This window comes from Macaca thibetana, chromosome 18, assembly GCF_024542745.1.
Source record: "Macaca thibetana thibetana isolate TM-01 chromosome 18, ASM2454274v1, whole genome shotgun sequence".
Lineage (NCBI taxonomy): Eukaryota > Metazoa > Chordata > Mammalia > Primates > Cercopithecidae > Macaca > Macaca thibetana.
In genome coordinates, this window is record NC_065595.1 from 34,543,738 (window position 1) to 34,558,805 (window position 15,068).

Below are 15,068 nucleotides of genomic sequence, written 5' to 3' on the forward strand. Positions count from 1 at the left end.
CCCAGGCTGGAGTAAAATGGTGCAATCTCGGCTCATTGAAACCATTGCCTCCTGGGTTCAAGTGATTCTCCTGCCTCAGTCTCCCAAGTAGCTGGGATTACAGGCTTGCAACACCACGCGTGGCTAATTTTGTATTTTTTAGTAGAGACAGGTTTTCTCCATGTTGGTCAGGCTGGTCTTGAACTCCTGACCTCAGGTGATCCACCCGCCTCAGCCTCCCAAAGCGCGGTGATTACAGGCATGAGCCACTGCTCCCGGCTAGTTATTTTATTATTTATTTATTTATATGAGATGGAGTCTCACTCTGTCGCCCAGGCTAGAGTGCCGTGGTGCAATCTCAGCTCACTGCAACCTCTGCCTCCCGGGTTCAAGCGGTTCTTCTGCCTCAGCCTCCTAAGTAGCTGGGACTACAGGCGCACACCACCACCCCCAGCTAATTTTTGTATTTTTAGTAGAGACAGGGTTTCACCATATTGGCCAGGTTGGTCTTGAACTCCTGACCTTGTGATTTGCCCGCCTTGGCCTCCAAAAGTGCTGGGATTATAGGAGTGAGCCACCATGTCTGGCCGCTTTTAGTTATTTTATTTTAGACAGGACTCTGGCTCTGTCGCCCACGCTGGAGTGCAGGGGCGCAATCTTGGCTCACTGCAACCTCTGCCTCCCAGGCTCAAGTAATCCTCCCACTTTAGCCTCCTGAGTAACTGAGATCACAGGTACGCACCACCACACTTGGCTAATTTTGTTTTGTTTTGTTTTGTTTTGGTAGAGGTGGGCTTTTGCCATGTTGCACCGGCTGGTCTCAAACTCCTGGGCTCAAGCAATCTGCCCACCTCTGCCTCCCAAAATGCTGGGATTACAGATGTGAGCCACTGCCCCCAGCCCAAACTGTGTTTTAAAATTTTGTTTTCTTTCCTCCTTTCTCCTCAATCTCAAGATACAACTTTGAGACAAACTGCATATATCTTTCCTTTCAGCTTCAAATATAGCTTCGGAATGTGCTGTGAACCTCCAATCCTTTTCTTTTCCTATTCTATGTTCCCATGCTTTATGTACACGTATTCACTTAGATGCATGTTAAGCACATACCATACTCAGTTATCTGGTCATATATTTCCTTAGAAGCTTCAGGGGCTGGATCCTGATACAGACCAGACACCTTGAGCCACGATGGCGCCAACCCCTTCACCGGATGGAACAATAATTCAAGATAAGCTATTGGAGAAAATCATGCTGCCCAATACCTGCTAGCTCCCCTTCCTCTTCTGCATTCCAAACTGCCCACCCCCCGTGTGTGTGTGTGTGTGTGTGTGTGTGTGTGTGTGTGTTAGACGGGGTCTCACTCTGTTACCCAGGCTGGAGTGCAGTGGCACCATCACCACTCACTTCAGCCTGCACCTCCTGGGCTCAAGTGATCCCCCCACCTCAGCCTCCCAAGTAGCTGGGAATACAGGTGTGTGCCACCATACCTGGCTAATTTTTGTATTTTTTGTAGAGATGGAGTTTCGCCATGTTGCCCAGGCTGGTCTTGAACTCCTGAGCTCTAGTGATCTGCCTGCCTACACCTCCCATATTGTTGGGATTATAGGCATGAGCAACCATGCCTCGCCCAAATCCTCTCTTTAAAAACCCCTGCACTCCCTCTACAAATTCAAAAGTAGAATTTTTTTCATTCTTTCCCTTGCTGGCATGGATAATAAAGTCTCACTCTCTTTTTTATCACACCTTGTTATTATTTTGGCTTCTTTTTACAAACAGCAAGCAGCCAGACCCTTTTGCCAGTTACAATATCAGGGTCGTGAGATAGATAGATGATAGATAGATAGATAGATAGATAGATAGATAGATAGATAGATAGATAGACAGACAGACAGACAGACAGATAGATAGAGTTTTTTTTCTTGGACCATTCTCTATAACAAAGGGGTGTGATATAATATTAGCTTCCTATAAAAGGAATGTGGCCAGGCACAATGGCTCATGCCTGTTATCCCAATACTTTGGGAGGCCGGGGTGGGAAGACTGCTGGAAGCCAGGAGTTTGAGACAAGCCCAGGCAACATAGAGAGACCCCATCTCCACAAAAAAAATTAACCAGGCATGGTGGTGCACGTCTGTCATCCTCTAGAGGCTGAGGGAGGAGGATTGCTTGAGCTATGATGGTGACACTGCACTCCAGCCTCTGCAACAGATAAAAATCTTGTCTCTAAAAACAAAACAAAATAAACAAACAAACAGAAAAATATGAACTGTAGTAGTTAACTTCAGACCTGGTGGGAAAGTATGGTGAAATCTATATTAAGTATAAATGTAGGCCTATGTGGGTAGATGAATCCTTTTGCAGAGAACAACTAGGAAAGCTGAAAAAATGCAAAGTAAAACATTGTTTGGGCCCAGTGCGGTGGCTTACGCCTGTAATCCCAGCACTTTGGGAGGCCAAGGCGGGCAGATCACAAGATCAGGAGATCAAGACCATCCTGGCCAACATGGTGAAACTCTGTCTCTACTAAAAATACAAAAATTAGCTGGGTGTGGTGGTGCGTGCCTGTAGTCACAGTTATGTGGGAGGCTGAGGCAGGAGGATCACTTGAAGCTGGGAGGCAGAGGTTGCAGTGAGCCAAGACCATGCCACTGCACTCCAGCCTGGTGACAGAGCAAGACTCCATCTCAAAAAAAAATTGTTTGAAGGTATGAGAGAGCTGCCCAAGTAGTCAGTACGTGAGGGGCTAAGGTTCAGAGGGAAGAGAAACTCCTGGAATGAAGCCTCTCTTTACCCTTGAGGAATGTGCTGATTCATAAATGGTGTAGGATAGGCATGCTGAAAAGCTGAACAAAAACTGGTTGCCAAGCTGGGCACGGTGGCTCACACCTGTAATCCCAGCACTTTGGGAGGCTAAGGCAGGAGGATCACTTGAACCCAGGAATTCGAGACCAGTTTGGCCAACATAGTAGGACCCCAATCTCTATAAAAAAATAAAATAATAATAAAAAGAAACATCCAGACTGAAGGAGGAAAAGATGATGGGAAAAAAGAGGAGAGAAAAAGAGGGTGGAAAATACAGAAAAGAGTGCAAAATGTCTACTGGAGACAGTGAGAAAGTCTAACATCTAGGTCATTGGTGGTATGAGAAACAAGGAGGGAGAAAATGGAGCAGAGGCAATACTTAAAAGAGATAATGCTGATTTTTTTCCAAAGAGATAAAATAAGTCAAGCTACTAATACAAGGAGTTCTATGAACCCTAATTAGGATAAGTTAAAAAAAGAAAAACTCAGCTAGCACATCATAGGATTGCTGAAAACCAAAGACAGAGAGACAAAAATGACCACAGAATGGCCAGGCGCAGTGGCTCACAACTGTAATCCCAGCACTTTGGGAGGCCGAGGCGGGTGGATCACCTGAGGTCAGGAGTTCCAGACCAGCCTAGCCAAGATGGTGAAATCCCGTCTCTACTAAACATACAAAAATTAGTCAGGTGCGGTAACAGGCGCCTATAATCCCAGCTACTCACTCGGGAGGCTGAGCCAGGAGAATCGCTTGAACCAGGTGGCAGAAGTTGCAGTAAGCCGAGATCACGCCACTGTACCCCAGCCTGGGCAATAAAGTGGGACTCTGTCTCAAAGAAAACAAAAAAACAAACCAAAAAAAAAAAAAAAAAAAAACGCAGGAAAAAATACACTTACTTAAAGATAAACAATGTTAGTTTGGTGGACAGATGATTTCTCAGCAGAAATGTTGTGTACTGGACAGAATCAGAGTGGTCCCCACAAGCCTTGCCTCCTGGTGTTCATGCCTTTGTGTGATTTTTCCATCTTGTGTGGAGACAGGGCCTGTGGCCTGCTTCTAACCCATAGAAAAAGGCAGGCCAGTTGTGGTGGCTCAGTATCTGTGATCCTAGCACTTTGATGGGTGGATCACTTGAGGTCAGGAGTTTGAGACCAACTTGGCCAACATGGTGAAACTCCGTCTCTACTAAAAATATGAAAATTAGCTGAGCATGGTGGTGCATGCCTGTAATCCCAGCTACTCAGGAGGCTGAGGCAGGAGAATCGTTTGAACCGAGGAGGCAGAGTTTGCAGTGAGCCGAGATTGCGCCATTGCACTCCAGCCTGGGCGACAGAAAGAGACTCCGTTTCAAAAAAAAAAAAAAATCTGTTCGTCGAAAGATGTTATTTATTAAAAGAGCAAAAAGGCAAGCCAAAAATAAGATAAGACATTTGCAATACTTTAGCAGGTAAAGAGTTAATATCCAGAATATATAAAGAACTGCCACAAATCAATAAGAAAAAGGCACAGTCTAACAGAAAAATGGGCAAAAGACTAAATGGGCAATTCACAAAACAGAGTATCTAAATAGCCAACAAGTATGTGAAAATGTTCTTAACCTTGTTAATCATATAGAAATGTCAAACTAAAACTAGAATTGTATACCACTAACACTCAAAAAATAGTTTAGCTTTTTTTTTTTTTGAGACAGAGTCTTGTTCTTTCGCCCAGGCTGGAGTGCAGTGGCGTGATCTCAGCTCACCGCAACCTCCACCTCTCGTGTTCAAGCGATTCTTTCCTCATCTGGGATTACAGGCACCTGCCACCACGCCTGGCTAATTTTTGTATTTTTAGTAGAGACAGGGTTCTACCATGCTGGCGAGGCTGTTCTTAAACTCTTGACTTCAAGTGATCCATTTGCCTCAGCCTCCCAAAGTGTCAGGATTACAGGCATGAGCCACTGTGCCCAGCCTAGAAAAATTTTTAATAGCAATACCAAGGATTTATGAGAACGTGGAGCAGCTGGAACTCTCACACACATAGCTGGTGAGAGTGTAAATTAAAACATTCATTTTGGAAAATGTATTGTAGATTTTTCTAAAGTTGAACATACTAGCAATTTTAGTCTTAGGTATCCACTTTACATAAATGCACACATATGCATACCAAATAACATGTATGAGAATGTACATAGCAGTTTTATTCATAAGAACCCCAAGTAGAAGCAACACAAATGTCCATCAACAGTAGAATGGGTAAATAAAACAATGAAGTATTCTAAAGTAGGGCACTATTGCCATTTTGGGCGAGATAACTTTTTGCTGTGAGGGGCTAACCTGTGTATACCATATACGATTTAGCAGCACCACTGGCCTCTACCCACTAGACTGCAGTACAACTGGCACTACCCTAGTTGTGACAACCAAAAAATGTCTCCAGAGATTGTCGAATGTCCCCTAGGGAGATTAAATCACCACCAATTCCCGTCCCCAAGAATCACTGCTCTAAAGTCAACAGAAATAAAAAACTTCTGCTACCTGCAACATTATAGACAAACGTCAAATATGTAACATGTGAAAGTGGCTAGGCACAAAAGTACATGCTGTCTGATTTCATTTCAATAAAGTTCTAAAACTGGAAATATTAATCAATGTAATACAACTTGGGATCTTCATGACTTTGGGGGAAGGTACTGACTGGGAAGGGACATAAGAAAGGTGGTCTCTGGCCGGGCGCGGTGGCTCAAGCCTGTAATCCCAGCACTTTGGGAGGCCGAGACGGGCGGATCACGAGGTCAGGAGATCGAGACCATCCTGGCTAATATGGTGAAACCCCGTCTCTACTAAAAATACAAAAAACTAGCCAGGCGAGGTGGCGGCGCCTGTAGTCCCAGCTACTCGGGAGGCTGAGGCAGGAGAATGGCGTAAACCCGGGAGGCGGAGCTTGCAGTGAGCTGAGATCCGGCCACTGCACTCCAGCCTGGGCGACAAAGCGAGACTCCGTCTCAAAAAAAAAAAAAAGAAAAAGAAAGGTGGTCTCCAGTCGGACGCGGTGGCTCATGCCTGTAATCCCAGCACTTTGGGAGGCCAAAGTGGGCGGATTACCTGAGGTCAGGAGTTCGAGACCAGTCTGGCCAACATGGTGAAACCCTGTCTCTACTAAAAATACAAAAATTAGCTGGGTGTGGTGGCACACGCCTGTAATCCCACCTACTTGGGCTGAGACAGGAGAATTGCTTGAGCCCAGGAGACAGAGGTTACAGTGAGCCGAGATCTTGGCACTGCTGCACTCCAGTCTGGCCAACAGAATAAGACTCTGTCTCAAAAAAAAAGAAAAAGAAAAAGAAAGGCAGTTTCCTGATGATACTCTATATGGACCCTAATCTGGGTAATATTTCCAGGGGTGTGTTCCTTTGTGAAAGTTTATCAAGCCATATCCTTCTGGTTTTGCTATATATACTCTGCTTTAAAGAAAGGTTACTCAAGAATATATGTCTGTGAATCTGGAGATGAGGAGAGACATAATTCTAGAATATGAAGCAAATGTTAAAATGTTACTTTAAAAAATACAAACAGAAGGGAATCTGACATCTCAATTTGGAAGAGAAAGAAAAACTGAGCTTTGTTAGAACAACAGGTGGCAGGAAAAGAAGTGGCAAAGCTGAATGAAAAGAAAGAAAAGGCCGGGCGTGGTGGCTCATGCCTGTAATCCCAGCACTTTGGGAGGCCGAGGCAGGTGGATCACGAGGTCAGGAGATCGAGACCATCCTGGCTAACACGGTGAAACCCCATCTCTACTAAAAATACAAAAAAAAATTAGCCGGGCATGGTGGAGGGTGCCTATAGTCCCAGCTACTTGGGCGGCTAAGGCAGGAGAATGGCATGAACCCGGGAGGCGGAGATTGCAGTGAGCCAGGATCGTGCACTGCACTCCAGCCTGGGAGACAGCGCGACTCTGTCTCAAAAAAAAAAAAAAAAGAAAGAAAGAAAAGAAATCTTATTTCTCCAAAGAATAGAAAGTGAGCTAAAGCAGAAAATTCAACCCGGGACTAGAAGGTAAAAAAGGATTTCTACTGTGGTAGAAACTGCTAGTTACTCATGTTAATCCTTCTTCTCATTCTTCCTTAACTAACAGAACCGCAAATTTATTCTGTGCAACAGTTTGACCACTAACGCACTGCATTTTCCAGCTCTTCTTGCAAGTAACCTTGTTCAAAGTGATGTGGACGTGAATGCAGATGCTGCGGCAGCCATCGTATAACCATAAGGTGACCTTGAGGATGGAAATGTAGTGGAGCACAAAGAATGAACTTTGAATCCCTGATGCCTATAGAGACTGCCACCTCCACCCTGGACTGCCTGCTTCTGATATTTTACATAAAAGAGAAATAAACCTCTCTTTTGCTTAAACCGTGTTTTTGTGTTTTCTGTCATATGCAGCTAAATGCCATTCAAAACTGACACAGTGACCCAGAGCTGCATGTGACAGAAAACACAAAAACAAGGTTTAAACAAAAGAGAGGTGTATTTCTCTTTTATGTAATTGCATTTAGCTGCAGATGACAGGAAATGTTTCAAAAACACAAAAACATTTGTCTATAACGTTGCCTGTAGAAGTCTGGCCAAGAGAGAGCATTGGGAATTATAAACCTGAGCTGATGATCCTTGGCAGCAATAGAACCATAGTTCCCAACACAGCACAGCACAGGGGATGGGACAGAGACAACAAAGTATCAAGAAGAATCTGGAATCTTTATACACATAGGAGGAAAACATGGAGACTGAATGTGTACCATGTATTAAAAATGCATTAGGCGGGCACAGTGGCTCACGCCTGTAATCCCAGCACTTTAGGAGGCCGAGGTGGGCGGATTGCCTGAGGTCAGGAGTTCCAGACCAGCCTGGCCAACATGGTGAAACCCCGTCTCTACTAAAAATACAAAAATTAGCCAGGTGTGGTGGTGGGCACCTGTAATCTCAGTTACTAGGAGGCTGAGACAGGAGAATCGCTTGAACCAGGGAGGCAGAGGTTGCAGTGAGCCGAGACTGTGCCATTGTACACCAGCCTAAGCAACAAGATGGAAACACCATCTCAAAAAAAAAAAAAAAGTGTACATTTTGGATTTGCATAGATAAAAGTCTAGAGGGATACACTCCAATGAGAGTAGTTACCCTTAGGGAGTAGAATTTGAGATAGGAGTAGAAATAGACTTTTTTTTTTTTTTTTTTTAAGCAGAGTCTCACTCTGTTGCCCAGGCTGGAATACAGTAGTGTGATCTTGGCTCACTGCAACCTCCACCTCCTGGGTTCAAGCGATTCTCCTGCCTCAGCCTCCCAAGTAGCTGGGATTATAGGTGTCCATGACCATGCCCAGCTAACTTTTTGGTTTTTTTTTTTGTTTGTTTGTTTTTTGAGACGGAGTCTCGCTCTGTCACCCAGGCTGGAGTGTAGTGGCCGGATCTCAGCTCACTGCAAGCTCCGCCTCCCGGGTTCACGCCATTCTCCTGCCTCAGCCTCCCGAGTAGCTGGGACTACAGGTGCCTGCCACCTCGCCCGGCTAAGTTTTTGTATTTTTAGTAGAGACGGGGTTTCACTGTGTTAGCCAGGATGGTCTCGATCTCCTGACCTCGTGATCCGCCCGTCTCGGCCTCCCAAAGTGCTGGGATTACAGGCTTGAGCCACCGTGCCCGGCCACTTTTTATTTTTTTTTTTTTTTTTTTTTTTTTTTTTTTTTTTTTTTTTTTTGAGACGGAGTCTTGCTCTGTGCCCCAGGCTGGAGTGCAGTGGCGCGATCTCGGCTCACTGCAAGCTCCGCCCCCCCGGGTTCACGCCATTCTCCTGCCTCAGCCTCCCGAGTAGCTGGGACTACAGGCGCCTGCCACCTCGCCCGGCTAATTTTCTTGTATTTTTAGTAGAGACGGGGTTTCACCGTGTTAGCCAGGATGGTCTCGATCTCCTGACCTCGTGATCCGCCCGTCTCGGCCTCCCAAAGTGCTGGGATTACAGGCTTGAGCCACCGCGCCCGGCCACTTTTTGTATTTTTAGTAGAGACAGAGTTTCACCATCTTGGACAGGCTGGTCTTGAACTCCTGACCTCATGATCCACCTACCTCGGCCTCCCAAAGTGCTGAGATTACAGGCATGAGCCACTGCACCCGGCCTGATCTTAGACTTTTAAGTTTTATATGTTTTAGAATTATTGGAAATGTTTACAATAAGCAGGTATTTTTGTGGTTAAAAGTTGTTTAGAGTTGTTTAACCACTTTTGTGGTTAAAAGTTTTTTAAAGAAATTTATTGTTTTACATTTGAGGAGCTTGAGTATCTCCCATCTAGATTTCTAAAGTAGCTAAAAGCTAGCTCTAGGGATTGAGATTTTAATTAGAGTTTAGCCAAAGGTAAGTGATGCGGAGGAAAAATCTTTGGGATGGGAAGTAAGCAATTTGGGTTCTGATCTTGACTGGGGGTGACATCTGGGCTGTCACTTTACTTCTTTGGGCCCTAGTTTCCTTGTCTATAAGACTAAAATTTGCACTGGACAGTCCCTTCCAGCCTGACATTCTGTAAATTTATAAATTGCCTCTCTGAGATTGAGGGGGAATTCTTATTTATCTTTGTAACTCCTCTCCTAACACATAGTGCTTATTAATACTTGTTAAGAAATCAGTGAGTGAGTGAGTGAGGTGGGAGGATGGTAGGGCAGCTGTGATATCCGTTTTGACATCACAGAATTTACGTGAAGTCTTTTTTTTTTTTTTTTTGAGACAGAGTCTCGCTCTGTTGCCCAGGCTAGAGTGCAGTGGCGCGATCTCGGCTCACTGCAAGCTCCGCCTCCCGGGTTCACGCCATTCTCCTGCCTCAGCCTCCCGAGTAGCTGGGACTACAGGCGCCCACAACCGCGCCCGGCTAATTTTTTGTATTTTTAGTAGAGACGGGGTTTCACCGTGGTCTCGATCTCCTGACCTTGTGATCCGCCCGCCTCGGCCTCCCAAAGTGCTGGGATTACAGGCGTGAGCCACCGCGCCCGGCCTTACGTGAAGTCTTTAAAGATCATATCGCTAAGTAGCATAAGAGCTAGGTTTCCTGTTCAGAGTCTGAATATGCTGCAGAAAATCTGGATCCTGAAAAAGTAGAGAGAACAATTCTCTCTCCCAACACTGTGGAGGCAGCCTGTCAGCCCACAACTGCTGCTGCAGAATTTAAAGAAAACCGAAAATGTGAGAGCAGCGTACTGCAAAATAAGCCTAAAAATATACACCTGCACAACGTGAGAGGAAGCTGCGCCAGGATCAGAAGGACGTCCATGCATCATGGTACTAAATAAAGCTGACAGGCTGCCCTCTTTAGGTGGCATCTCACCTAACCCACATCAGCAATCCAGGCATAGGGTCATAGCCAGCCTTGCAGTGAGCCATCTGTCACTTGCTCCTGTGACAATCCACAAGAAAAAGTTCTCCTGGCAATCAAACAAGTTCCAAGGACATTCACACACAATCCTCAGTCCACTCTAAAAATAGCTGCAGACACATTTTCACAAGGAACATCTTTTCATTCATGATGCACTTCTTATCCAATATTGAGCTTCGCATGCTTCCCATGGAACACAGGCTGTCTCAATTTATTCTATTCTGATGGTAACTTTACCCCTTGCCTAGGTCACGAGTTCTTAATTAAGTAGCAGCAAACACAAATCTCTTGATTGTATTGCCCCTCCCACTGGCAAAACACTGGGGCAAAGGAAAGTCTTCTGCTTCAATATGCAATGGTTCCTAGATTTGTACCATCCTGTCTGACCTGCTCAGACAACCGAATTTGGGAAAGAAAGTTTCATAGACTTAGATATAGGGGTCTAATGAAGCAAAATGGTCAAAACGAGGTCTCTAAAGCTGGCTTAAGACAGACATAACTACACACAATATACAATCCTGGACGGGGAAACAACTCTTATAAAGTGCATTACAGGCCAGGCACAGTGGCTCACGCCTATAATCCCAGCACTTTGGGAGGCCAAGGCAGGGAGATCACCTGACGTTAGGAATTCGAGACCAGCCTGGTCAACATGATGAATCCCCATGTCTATTACAAATACAAAAAAAATTTAGCCAGGCATGGTGGCGGACACCTGTAATCCCAGCTACTCGGGAGGCTGAGGCAGGAGAATTGCTTGAACCCTGGAGGCAGAGGTTGCAGCGAGCCAAGATTGTGCCACTGCACTCTAGCCTGGATGATAAGAGCAAAACTCTGTCCCAAAATAATAATAATAATAATAAAGTGCATTACAGAGACAATGGAGAAATTTGAGTATGGATTATATATTTTATCAATGTTAACTTGATACCTTTTTTTTTTTTTGAGACAAAGTCTCACTCTTGTTGCCCAGGCTAGAGTGCAATGTGGTGATCTCAGCTCACTGCAACCTCTGCCTCCCAGGTTCAAGCAATTCTCCTGCCTCAACCTCCCGAGTAGCTAGGACTACAGGCGCTTGCTACCACGCCTGGCTAGCTTTTGTGTTTGTAGCAAAGACAGGGTTTCACCATGTTGGCCAGGCTGGTCTCGAGCTCCTGACCTCAGGTGATCCTGACCTCAAGTGATCTGCCCTCCTTGGCCTCCCAAAGTGCTGGGAATACAGGTGTGAGCCGCCATGCCCAGCCCCCAACTTGATAACATTTAATAATATTGTATCAATGTTAAATTCCCTGTTTTTGATCACTTCACAGTGGTTATCTCAGAATGTCTGCTCTTAGGAGACAAGTGGAGAAGTATTTAGGAGTAACATGGTGGTTCTCTACAGTCAGACATGCAGTGCAGGGACCAGAAGTGGAGACAAAAATATGGAGGCTCCTCCCTCTTACGCCACCATCTCCCCATATGTGTGTGTATTTGATGTTTGCAAGATATATGCAGGTTAGATACCTAGAAATGGAATTATAGCAAAAGTTTTAATTTTGGACTGCCTTAAATGTTTGCTTGTCCACACCCCACATCCCTCCTGGCACATCAAGGCAAAGAGACAGAAGGTCCTCGGAGCAGCTGCCCCTGACTCCTCCAGGATCTACTCCACTCCTCTGTGCTCTCTGGACCCAGCTTTCCTGGCTTCCTGACCAGCTGTACTCCCTATCCCACCACCTTTTTTATAACTCCAAATGTTATTGGAACAAGGAAGCAAAGGAGATTCACTTTAGATGCTGGAGGCAAGAAAATATTATGAATAATGCTATCTCTATTCATTTAAAAATTTACATAACATGGCAAATTTCCTAATCTTTTCAAAGAATCAACTTTTGGTTTGTTCATCCTCTCCTTTGTATTTATTTTCCATGTCATTATTATTATTTTTTGAGTCAGGGTCTCACTCTGTCACCCAGGCTGAAGTGCAATGGCACAGTCTCTGATCACTGCAACCTCCTCCTCCTGGGCTCGTGATCCTCCCACCTCAGCCTCCTGAGTAGCTGAGACTAAAGGCACCAGCTACCACACACAGCTAATTTTTGGTATTTTGGCAGAGGCAGGGTTTCCTCATGTAGTTCAGGCTGGTCTCGAGTTCCTAAGCTCAAGCGATCCTCCTGCCTCAGCCTCCCAGAGTGCTGGGATTACAGGTGTGAGCCACTGCACCCAGCCCCTATTAATCATTTTGTTACTGTTTCTTGGTCAATGTTTTTTGTTTGTTTTTTGTATTTTGTTTATTTATTTATTTATTTTGAGACAGTGTTTCACTTTTGTTGCCCAGGCTGGAGTGCAATGGCGCAATCTCAGCTCACTGCAACCTCTGCCTCCTGGGTTTAAGCGATTCTCCTGTCTCAGCCTCCCGAGTAGCTGGGATTACAGACTCATGCCACCACACCTGGCTAATTTTTGTATTTTTAGTAGAGACAGGGTTTCATCATGTTGGTCAGGCTGGTCTCAAACTCCTGACCTCAGGTGATCTGCCCGTCTTGGTCTCCCAAAGTGCTGGGATCACAGGTGTGAGCCACTGGGCCTGGCCTGGTCAACGTTTTTTATATTTACCCACATACATGTATTTGCCACATTCTTTGCAGTTAATTCTCCATTGTGTTCCAGGCCTTCAATCTGGAATCATTTTCCTTCTGATATATATATATATATTTTTAGAATTTCCATTAATGTAGGTCTGCTGGGTGTTTTTTAATTTTTAAAATTTATTTATTTAGTTAGGTTTTTTTTTTTTGAGACAGTCTCACTCTGTCACCCAGGCTAGAGTGCAGTGGTGCAATCCCGGCTCACTGCAACCTTGTCCTCCCAGGTTCAAGCAATTCTCTTGCCTCAGCATCCCAAGTAGCTAGGACTACGGGCACGTGCCACAATCCCCAACTAATTTTTCTATTTTTAGTAGAGACAGGGTATCACCATGTTGGCCAGATTGATCTTGAACTCCTGACCTCAGGTGATCCACCCGTCTTGGCCTCCTGAAGTGTTGGGGTTCAGCAGTGATCCACAAAGCCTGGCCTTTTTGTTTGTTTCAGAGACAAGGTCTTGCTCTTTTGCCCAGGCTGGAGTTGCAGCCTCAACCTCCTGGGCTCAAGCAATCGAGTAGCTAGGACTATAGGAATGTACCAGCATGCCCAGCTAATTTAGATCTGCTGTTAATAAACTGTCTGCTTGTTTGATGTCATTTTACTTGCATTCTTTTTTTCTTCTTCTTTTTTTGGAAACAGAATCTTGCTCTGTCACCCAGGCTGGAGTGCAGTGGCAGGATCTTGGCTCACTGCAACCTCTGCCTCCCGGGTTCAAGTGATTCTACAGCCTCAGCCTCCAGAGTAGCTGGGATTACAGGCGCCTGCCACCACGCCCGGCTAAATTTTTTTGTATTTTTAGTAGAGATGGGGTTTCACTATGTTGGCCAGGCTGGTCTCGAACTCCTGAGCTTGTAATCCACCTGCCTCAGCCTCCCAAAGTGCTGGGATTACGAGGCTTGAGCCATCGTGCCTGGCAGAGGAATTCTAAAATATAATGAATGTTTCAAATCAGTTGAGCTTCTGGCTTGGGCTTGCTTGGTTGATCTCTGCAGTTTGTTGGTGGCTTAATTGGAACTAGACAGTCTAAGAAGACCTCATTCACATATCTAGCAATTGGCAGCCAGTTTGGTCTTAAGGGTTGGGGGCAAGGTTCAGTTGGAATTACTGTCTGTGCTTCATGTTGTTTCTTTTTTGTGAGACAGAGTCTTGCTCTATCGCTCAAGTGGTGCAATCTCAGCTCACTGCAACCTCCATCTCCAGAGTTCAGGTGATTCTCCTGCCTCACCCTTTCAAGTAGCTTGGACTACATGTGTGCACCACCACGCCCAGCTAATTTTTGCATTTGTAGTAGAGACAGGGTTTCACCATGTTGCCCAGGCTGGTCTCGAACTCCTGACCTCAAATAATAAGCCACCTTGGCCTCCCAAAGTGCTGGGATTACAGGCATGAGCCACCATGCCAGGCTGTTCATATAGTTTATTCTCCTCCAACAGGCCTGTCCCGGCTTCTTTAAATGGTGGTTTTGGAATTCCAAAGAGAAGTAAGAGAGAGCAAGCCCCAGTGCATAGTTTATATTCCTTTGCTTTTGTCACATCTGCTGTTGTCTCATTGGCCAAAACAAGTCATAGGGCCAAGCCAGATACAGCAGGTAGAGTATAGACTCTCCTATGATGGGAGAAATAGCCAAGTCATGTTACAAAGGGGTGAGTGCATAGAGATAATAAGAATTATTGTGGTCATTTCCAAAATCAGTCTATCAAATTGCCTTATAAAAAGCACTGCAATTAAGTCAAATGACAAACTTGGAAAATATTTGCAAGTCAAATCACAAAAGATTAACTTAGCTAATACATGAATTGTTAACAAAAAGACCAAAAGCTAATACACAAATGGCAAAAGGATATGGACAGTTTCCAAAAGAAAATACAAATGTCTTTTTCTGGCTGGCAGCAAGGGAAAGGAAAGAAGAAAAAAGCTTTAAAGACATTGAAATAATTTTTTTAAAGCTGATTTTTTTTAACTGTATAGTATAAAACTTTAAAAGGCACAAAAAGGTACAGTGAAAAATCTCCTCCTGTACTACATTTATCATGTCCTTTGATTTTACTTACAATAGATCCTGCCATGCAGGTATTTTTATTATTTCAAAATATTCAAATAGGCCAGGTGCGGCGGCTCATGCATGTAATCCCAGCACTCTGGGAGGCCAAGGCAAGCAGATCACTTAAGGTCAGGAGTTCGAGACCAGCCTGGTCAACATGGTGAAACCCCGTCTCTAATAAAAACACAAAAATTAGCCGATGTGGTGGTGCACACCTGTAGTCCCAGCTACTTGG

General features: G+C 44.9%; 1 protein-coding gene across 1 annotated transcript in view; it reads left to right on the forward strand.

Annotated features, from left to right (window-relative positions):
- Positions 1-15,068, forward strand: part of ATP5F1A (ATP synthase F1 subunit alpha) — a 541,488-nt gene that overhangs the window by 482,623 nt on the left and 43,797 nt on the right. The gene's annotated exons all lie outside the window — the stretch shown is intronic.